This window comes from Heterodontus francisci, unplaced genomic scaffold (assembly GCF_036365525.1).
Source record: "Heterodontus francisci isolate sHetFra1 unplaced genomic scaffold, sHetFra1.hap1 HAP1_SCAFFOLD_51_2, whole genome shotgun sequence".
In the NCBI taxonomy this organism is placed as follows: domain Eukaryota; kingdom Metazoa; phylum Chordata; class Chondrichthyes; order Heterodontiformes; family Heterodontidae; genus Heterodontus; species Heterodontus francisci.
Window position 1 is genome coordinate 4,702 of NW_027141369.1, and position 8,862 is coordinate 13,563.

Below are 8,862 nucleotides of genomic sequence, written 5' to 3' on the forward strand. Positions count from 1 at the left end.
AAGAAGGCATACAGCATGCTTTCCTTCATCGGACGGGGTATTGAGTACAAGAGTTGGCAGGTCATCTTACAGTTGTATGGGACTTTGGTTCGGCTACATTTGGAATACTGCATGCAGTTCTGGTCGCCACATTACCAAAAGGATGTAGATGCTTTGGAGAGGGTGCAGAGGAGGTTCACCAGGATGTTGCCTGGTATGGAGGGTGCTAGCTATGAAGAGAGGTTGAGTAGATTAGGATTATTTTCATTAGAAAGGCGGAGGTTGAGGGGGGACCTGATTGAGGTGTACAAAATCATGAGAGGTAGAGAAAGGGTGGATAGCAAGAAGCTTTTTCCCAGAGTGGGGGATTCAAATACTAGGGGTCACGAGTTCAAAGTGAGAGGGGAAAAGTTTAGGGGGGATATGCGTGGAAAGATCTTTACGCAGAGGGTGGTGGGTGCCTGGAACGCGTTGCCAGCGGAGGTGGTAGACGCGGGCACGATAGCGTCTTTTAAGATGTATCTAGACAGATCCATGAATGGGCAGGAAGCAAAGAGATGCAGACCCTTAGAAAATAGGCGACATGTTTAGGTAGAGGATCTGGATCGGCACAGGCTTGGAGGGCCGAAGGGCCTGTTCCTGTGCTGTAATTTTCCTTGTTCTTTGTTCTTTAGTTGGAGTCATACCGAGCGCAAAGGAATATGGTGATAGTTGTGGGTGGCCAATCATCTCAGTCCCAGAACAGCACTCAGGAGTTCCTCAGGGTAGTGTCCTAGGCCCCAACCATCTTCCGTTGCTTCATCAATGACCTTCTCTCTATCATAAGGTCAGAAGTGGGGATGTTCGCTGATGATTGCAAAATGTTCAGTAGCATTAGCATCTCCTCAGCTACTGAAGCAGTCCGTGTCCACATGTAGAGAGACCTGGACAACATTGGGCTTGGGCTGATAAGTGACAAGGAACATTCAACCCACAAAAGTGCCAGGCAATGAACATCTCCAACAAGAGAGAAACTAACCATCTCCCCTTGACATTCAATGGCATTACCATTGCTGAATCCCTCACTATCAACATTCTGGGGGTTACCATTGAGCAGGAACTGAATTGGATCAGCCATATAAATACCGTAGCTACAAGAGCAGGTCAGAGGCTGGGAATTCTGCTGTGAATCACTCACCTCCTGTCCACCATCTACAAGGCACAAGTCAGAAGCGTGATGGAATACTCCCCATTTGCCTGGATGAGTGCAGCTCCAACAACACTCAAGAAGCTCAACATCATCCAGGACAAAGCAGCTCGCTTGATCAGCACCCCATCCACCACCTTAAATATTCACTCCCTCCACCACCAGTGAACAGTGGTAGCAGTGCGTACCATCTACAAGATGCACTGCAATAACTCACCAAGCCTCCTTCGACAGCACCTTCCAAACCCATGACCTCGAACACCTAGAAGGACATTGGATGCATAGGAACACCACCATCTGCCAGTTCCCGTCCAAGCTACACACCATCCTGACTGGGAACTATATCACCGTTCCTTCACTGTCACTGGATCAAAATCCTGGAACTCCCTTCCGAATAGCACTGTGGATTTACCTACACCACATGGACTGCAACAGCTCAAAAAGGCAGCTCACCACAACCTTCTCAAGGGAAGTTAGGAATGGGCAATAAATGCTGGCGTTGCCAGCGATGCCCACATTCCGTGAAAGAATAAAAAAGAGATTTGCCACAATGGTAGCAGGGTGAGGGACTTCAGTGATGTGGAGAGATTGGAGAAGCTGGGGTTGTTCTCCTTGCGGCAGAGAAAATTCAGAAAAGATTTGACACATTTGTTCAAAATCATGAAGTTCTTCAATAGTTTAAATAAGGAGAAACTGTTTCCAGTGGTAAAAGGGTCAGTAAGCAGAGGACACAGATATCAGGTGATTGGCAGAAGAACCAGAGGTGACATGAAAAACCATTTTTTACACAGTAATGTGTTGTGATAAAGAAAGAAAAGACTTGCATTTATACAGCACCTTTCAAGACCACTGGACATATCAAAGCACTTTTTAGACAATGAAATACTTTTGAAGTGTAATCACTGTTGTAATGTCAGAAATGCAGCAGCTAATACCCACAAACAGCAATGTGATAATGACCAACTGATCTGATTGAGAGGCAAATATTGATCACAACACCAGGGAGAATTGCTCTTCACTTGTTTGAAATTGCAGCATGGGATCTTTTACATTCACCCAAACATGCAGACCAGGTCTTGGTTTAACATCACACCTGAAAGGCAGCACCTTCAACACCCTCAGTGCTGCACTGGAGTGACAGCTGTGAAATCTGAACCCAGAAGCTTGTGATTTCGAGGTGAGTGTGACCAACTGAGCCACAGCTTTTACCTGAGTCTCAATCCTTCTACCAACAGTTTCTCTCCATCGGGTCTGTCACGGCCCCTCATGACTGTGAACACCTATATAAAATCTCCTCTCTAAGGAGAACAACCCCAGCTTCTCCAATCTATCCACATAACTGAAATCCTAACCACACGTTGCAGAAAGGAATTTTTCCTCAAGTTCTTTCCAGTTTTGTGAGTCACATTAAATCTGTAACCTTCGGTTCGTGACCGTTCAGCAGTTAGAAACAGTTCCTCAGTATTTACTCTGCCTCAAACCTTCAAGGAAGCTCTGCAAAGTAACTGAAAATCAAGTTGTCAGAAGTGGGATTTAAACACATGCCTCCAGTGAAAGCTGCAACCTGAACAGAGAAGCTGAAACCGCTCAGTCACCTCAACTGTTCAGACCTTTTTAACCTCGTCATCACTTCTGTACTTTGAAAGGTTCACTCAAAGAACAAAGAACAAAGAAAATTACAGCACAGGAACAGGCCCTTCGGCCCTCCAAGCCTGCGCCAATCCAGATCCTCTATCTAAACATGTCAAGTTCCGTAATCTGCAGTGCTATGAAGCAAATGCGAGAAGGTGGGATTAGAATAGGTGGATAGTTTTTCAGCCAGCACAGACACAATGGCCTAGGTGGCCTCTTTCTGTGCCTTAAACTTTCTATGATTCGAGAAACTAGGAAAAGATAACCAAAAAAAGGAGAAATTAGAATATGAGAGTAAACTAGCAAGAAATATTAAAACAGACAATAAGAGCACAAATTCACAAAATCTACCTTTTATATATCGATTCATTTTAATTGTCCTTCTGGAAAATTATTTTGCAACAATTTAAACATCAACCCACATCTCCATGACTGGGTCAATTATGAGGTCATCCTCTGACAGGTCATGTGACAGCTGGAGCCACAAGACATCAGAACCAGATTTGTGACTGGATTAAAACCCGGAATCCTGTCCCAATGGCTTTTCAAATAAAACTGTTGCTGTTTGAAAACACAGCAGTTAAACTTTCTGCCTGACCATGAGGGGAGCGAGGGAGAAATTTTCAAAACGAAATCCTTCAACAAAATAGTTCAAAAACCATTAATATCGAAATCATGTGAGGATTCATATGCAGTAGAGAAACAAGCAGATACAGAAAGTACAGAGGAGAGCTGAAAAAGGAAATGAGATCAGCAAGAGAGTGTATGAGAAAAGATTAGCGGGTCACATAACTGGGAACACTGAAGTCTTTTACCAACATATGGACAGTCAATGAAAGGGTGGGTCAATTAGAGATTCTGTGGAGACACAGGGTGTTGCTGAGGCACTAATTAAGTATCACAAAATAAGCGGATGCTGCAAATGTCACAGTAAAGGAGGAGGAAGTGAAGAAATTGGAGAGGATGAAAATAGATAAAGAGGAGACAATTACAAGGTTGGCAGCACTCACAGTGGAAAAGTCACCCAGTTTGAATGGGCTGCATCCTGGGTTGCTGAGGGAAGTAAGGGTGGAAATATCAGAGACTAGAACCACAATCTTTCAATCCTCCTTGAATATGGGAATGATGCCTGAGGACTGGAGGATGCAGGTAAGCTTGGGTAGTTCGATCTTAGTTTAATTTGACCATTTTTATCATGTGTCCATTGTAATAACTAACAAGGTCAAGAAAGCCATTTTATAATTAACACATGACCAAAGGAGCCATTTTGTGTTCAGTACTAATGTGCCGTGTAGAGGACACTATTTGTGATTAAACATTAGCACAACACGGGAAGAAACGGTTACCGATTATAAGCTCTCACTCAATTGGTGCAGAGTATGAGCACCAGGGGTTACTTTTGACAGTTGAAGAGATCATCGCATCTCATTTGATCGCTACCACCCACTCCAAGCTGGGTAGCCCCCAATCAGTTAGGTGCTGTCCTGACACAACCTGCTTGCTTCAATGGGTGCTTGGAGCTTAGAGAGTCATCTCTCAACAGGCGGATCGATAATCAATGCATCAAGAAAAACAAGCTCAACAAAGAAGACACCAGTCCTTCGCATCGCGAGCTGGAATGTGAGGACCATGTGTCCTGGCCTTACTGACACCCTTCTGCAGGTTGATGACACACACAAGACAGCTGTGATGGACAAGGAACTCACAAGACTCAATGTGGGCATTGCTGTGCTACAAGAAACTAGACTCGTTCAAAGTGGATCCCTCAAGGAGAAACACGACACCTTCTTCTGGCAGGGGAAAGCCCAAGAGGCAACTCGTGAGCATGGAGTGGGTTTCACAGTAAAATACACGCCACTTGAGATGAGTGAACCACCCATAGTAGGCTCAGAGAGACTTCTTACTCTTCACTTGTCCACAAGCACGGGCCCAGTTAATCTCATGTGCATCTATGTCCCAACACTCACCTCCACCCCAGATGTCAAGGATCAATTCTATGTGACACTTGACACTGCCATCAGTAGAATTCCCAGCATTGAGGGACTGTACATTCTCGGAGACTTCAACACAAGCTTGGGTACTGACTACAGCTTTGCAAATGTGCATAAGGTACCAGGGGATTGGCAAGATGAACGAAAATGGACAGAGGTTGCTGGAGCTATGCTGTCACCATGGATTCTGTGTGATGAACAGCTACTTCCAGGTCAAGCTGTGCCACAAGGTGTCCTGGAGACATCCAAGATCATGCCATTGGCACCAGCTAGACCTTATCTTCACCAGACATACCACCCTCAGCAGTGTCCTCATCACTCACAGCTATCACAGCGCTGACTGTGACACTGACCACTCCCTGGTGTGTAACAAGGTCAGGCTTCAGCCAAGGAAGCTTCATCCATCCATGAAGAAAGGTCGTCTTCTGATCAACAGTTGCCAAACCACTAACCCAGAAAGGACCCAGGAGTTCCTCAACATCCTCGATCAGGCTCTTTCAGACAACAATGCTCAAGGCCTCAGTGCGGTGTCAAAGTGGAATCATCTGCACACCACCATCTATAACTCTGCACTCACTGTGTATAGGAAAAGAGATGGGAGGAATGCTGACTGGTTTGAGGCTTATTGGACTGAAATGGAGTCAGTTACTGCAACTAAGAGGAGAGCCCTCATGAACTACAAACGAGTCTGCAGCAAACAACATCTTGATGCTCTCAGAGCTGCCAGAAACAAGTCTCTGCCAGCTGCTCAGCACTGCACCAATTAATACTGGTTAAAACTCTGCTGCTGAATCCGGGTTTGCTGGAGGGATGTATGAAGGAATTAAGAAAGCAATGGGTCCAGTAGTAACTAAATCAGCACCTTTTGAAGACAAAGACAGGCACGATCATCACTGAACCTAACAAGCGGATGGAAAGGTGAGTGGAGCATTACCTTGAACTCTACATAACGGAGAACATTGTGATTGAAGTAGCTCTCAGTGCCATTCCAGACTTCCCTGTCATGGAGGAACTGGACAGTGAGCCCACCATAGTCGAGCTCAACAAGGGCTCAAAACATGCGTGATGCAAACAGTGTCACCTTGTACAAAATTAAGGGGGATCGCAGTGACTGCAGCAATTATCGGAGCCAGCTACTCAGTTCCACTCACCTGCTCGATCCCTTTCCTACTGCAAGTTCCTTTGCTTCAAGTATCCATCCAATTTGCTTTTCAAATCATTGATTGTCTCTACTTCCACCACACTCGTGGGTCAGGACATTACCACTCACAGCATAAAAAAATTCCACCTCACTCAAGGATGGGAAATATTTATATATTCTATATTTAGCTTATTCGCTATCTCTACGAGAATAGAATGGCAGTCAACATGAAAGGGAACCCAAAAATCTTCAAGCAGGATATAAATAATAAGCAGGTAGTCAGCGGTGAAGTGGGCCCCATTAGGGACAAAGAGGGTAATATATACTTAGAGCTGCAGGGCAATGTTAATCTAGTTAATAATTACCTTGTATCAATGATCACTTCGGAAGTGGAATTTGACAAAATATCAGGAGAAGTGGAGAGTGTAGAGGCAATGGAGAGGGTACAAATTGAGAGAGGGAGGTAATGCAAAGGCTGGCTGTGCTTCAGGAAGATAAATTACCTGGTCCGGATGGCTTTCATCCCAGATTGCGAAAGGAAATGTGGATGCAGATAACAGAAAGGCTTTCTCTTTTCTCCAATCTTCCCTGAATACGGGGGAGGTGTCAGAGGATTAAACAGTTGCAAATGTGACACCCTTATTCAAGAAAGGGTGTAAGGACAGTCCGGGTAACTACAGGCCAGTTAGATTAACAGCAGTGGTGGGTAAGGTTTTAGAAAGAACAATCAGGGAAAAAATCAACAGTCACTTGTAGAGGTTTGAGTTAATTAAGGAGAGTGAGCATGGATTTATAAATGGGAGTTCATGCTTGACTAATCTAACTGCATTTTTTGATGAACTAACAGAGAAGGTTTATGAAGGGCATGCAGTGGATGTTGTTTATATGGATTTTAAGAAACGACACATAAAAGGGTGATTAACAACATTGAGGTTCATGGAATAGGAGGGTCAGTGTCCAATTGGATAGAAAATTGGCTTAAGGACAGAAAACAGCAAGTCGTAATAAATGATTCATTCTCAGACTGGAAGGTTGTCGACAGTGCTGTTCCCCAAGGGTCACTGCTGGAACCACTGCTTTTTACTTGCGACAGATAAATGACTTGGATCTTGGAATATAGAGTAGAATCTCAAAATATGCCGATAACACCAAACTTGGAGAAGTGGCAAACAGTGAGGATGAAATGAACCACCTGCAACAAGACAGTGATAGGCCAGCAGAATGGGCAGACAGGTGCAGATGGATTTTAATAGTGACTAGTGTGAGGTGATGCATTTTAGCAGAAGGAATAGGGAGAGGCAATACATACTTAATGGCACAGTTCTAAAGAGTTTGCAGGAATAGAGGGACCTGTTCACTGAACAATGAACAACGTGAACAATTACTTCTTGTTGTGTGCTCTCAGATTTGTCACCTTCACTGGACTGGAGTGAGGTGACATCTACTGGCAGGAAGCAAGAACTGCAATCAAGCAGCAGAAATTCCATCGTCTGTCAGGGTGAAAGAAACATTGCAATGTGAGGAAATAGTGAATGGGTTTGATTGGGTTGATGGAGGCATGATTCCACTTGTGGTGGAGTCCAAAGCAAAGGCCAGAAATATAAAATTGTCATTATTAAAAGATATGAGGAATTCATGATAAATGTATTTAGGTAGTGAGTGGGTGGAATCTAGATAAAATAGAAAGTGAGATTGGGTGGACAGAAGCAGTGTGAAAGGATGGCTCAAACAAAAGGTAAACGCCCTGAAAGGTGAACTCTGTTTCTCTCTCCACAGATGCTGCCAGAGTTTCTGAACATTTCCAACACTTTCTGTTTTTATTTCAGAATTTGCAAGATGTTGCTTTGCTCTGAAAAAAAAATGGATGGTCGGCTTTGGCTGCCAGTGAAATTCCACAGGAGCTAAAAGGAAGTGGCATGTTGATCTAGGGGTATGATTCTTGCTTAGGGTGAGTGATTAATTAATGTGTGAGAGATCCTGGGTTCAGATCCTGGACATGCCCTTCTTCTTTGGCATTTTTCGTTCAAGGTCATTGATTGGTTTCAGCCTTGCAGAAGGCGGAATTGATTTCCATATGGAACCTGCTTGAGGACCAGAGAGCTGGATTCAAAGAGCTTGATTAACTAAATGTACAGATAGCCAAGTGGGAATATAAAGTTTTTGCAGTAATTGTGACCTGACTCCAAAAACAACAGGACTGGGTTCTGGACTGGAATGGAATCGAATTCTTCAGTGTTTCTGCTGTTTGGCTTGCATTGACTCATCGATTTTCTTGTTTTTCACTTTGTCGATGCCTTGGAATAATTGTGGATCCTTCTTCAGATTGTCTTCTTTCACCAGGTAGTTCTGACCTCTGATGATGATGATCGGAATGAGCTTCAACTCACTGATAGTTTTGGAACTGAACAGATTTCCTTTGCTTGAGTCTATAACATGGAACTCAGTCTGACATGTGGACCCATGGGAGGATTTGAATGCCACCCCTGCGTTGGAGAATACAGTTGCATCCATCCAATAAGAGAGCGAGTAGAAGTGACAGTTCAGTCAGTCAAACATTAAACTTTTAATTTCAGGGTGGTGAGTTTGAGTGCCATTTTGGTTTTCCCTTTTTTAAGGCTTCATTAGCAGAGAGTACAAGGAGTGTTTGAAATGAAATTCAGCAAAAGTATGAGAAAGTCTCACTTTGATTCGGGACTCTTATCTCTCTGCAGCATCTCGCTGTGAAAGATTGAACTTCATCTCATTTCATTCCCAGCTCGGGGTCAGTGCGGCTCTGTGGGACTTCTGGCTGTCTCCTACTTCACAATCCATCAGTGCTGAGAAAGCAATGGGGAATATTATTCACGGCTCTGTAACCTGAGGACACCGATTTAAGGTGAATGGCAAAAGAACCAAAGGCAACATGAGGTAAAACTTCTTTTGCACAGCGAGTG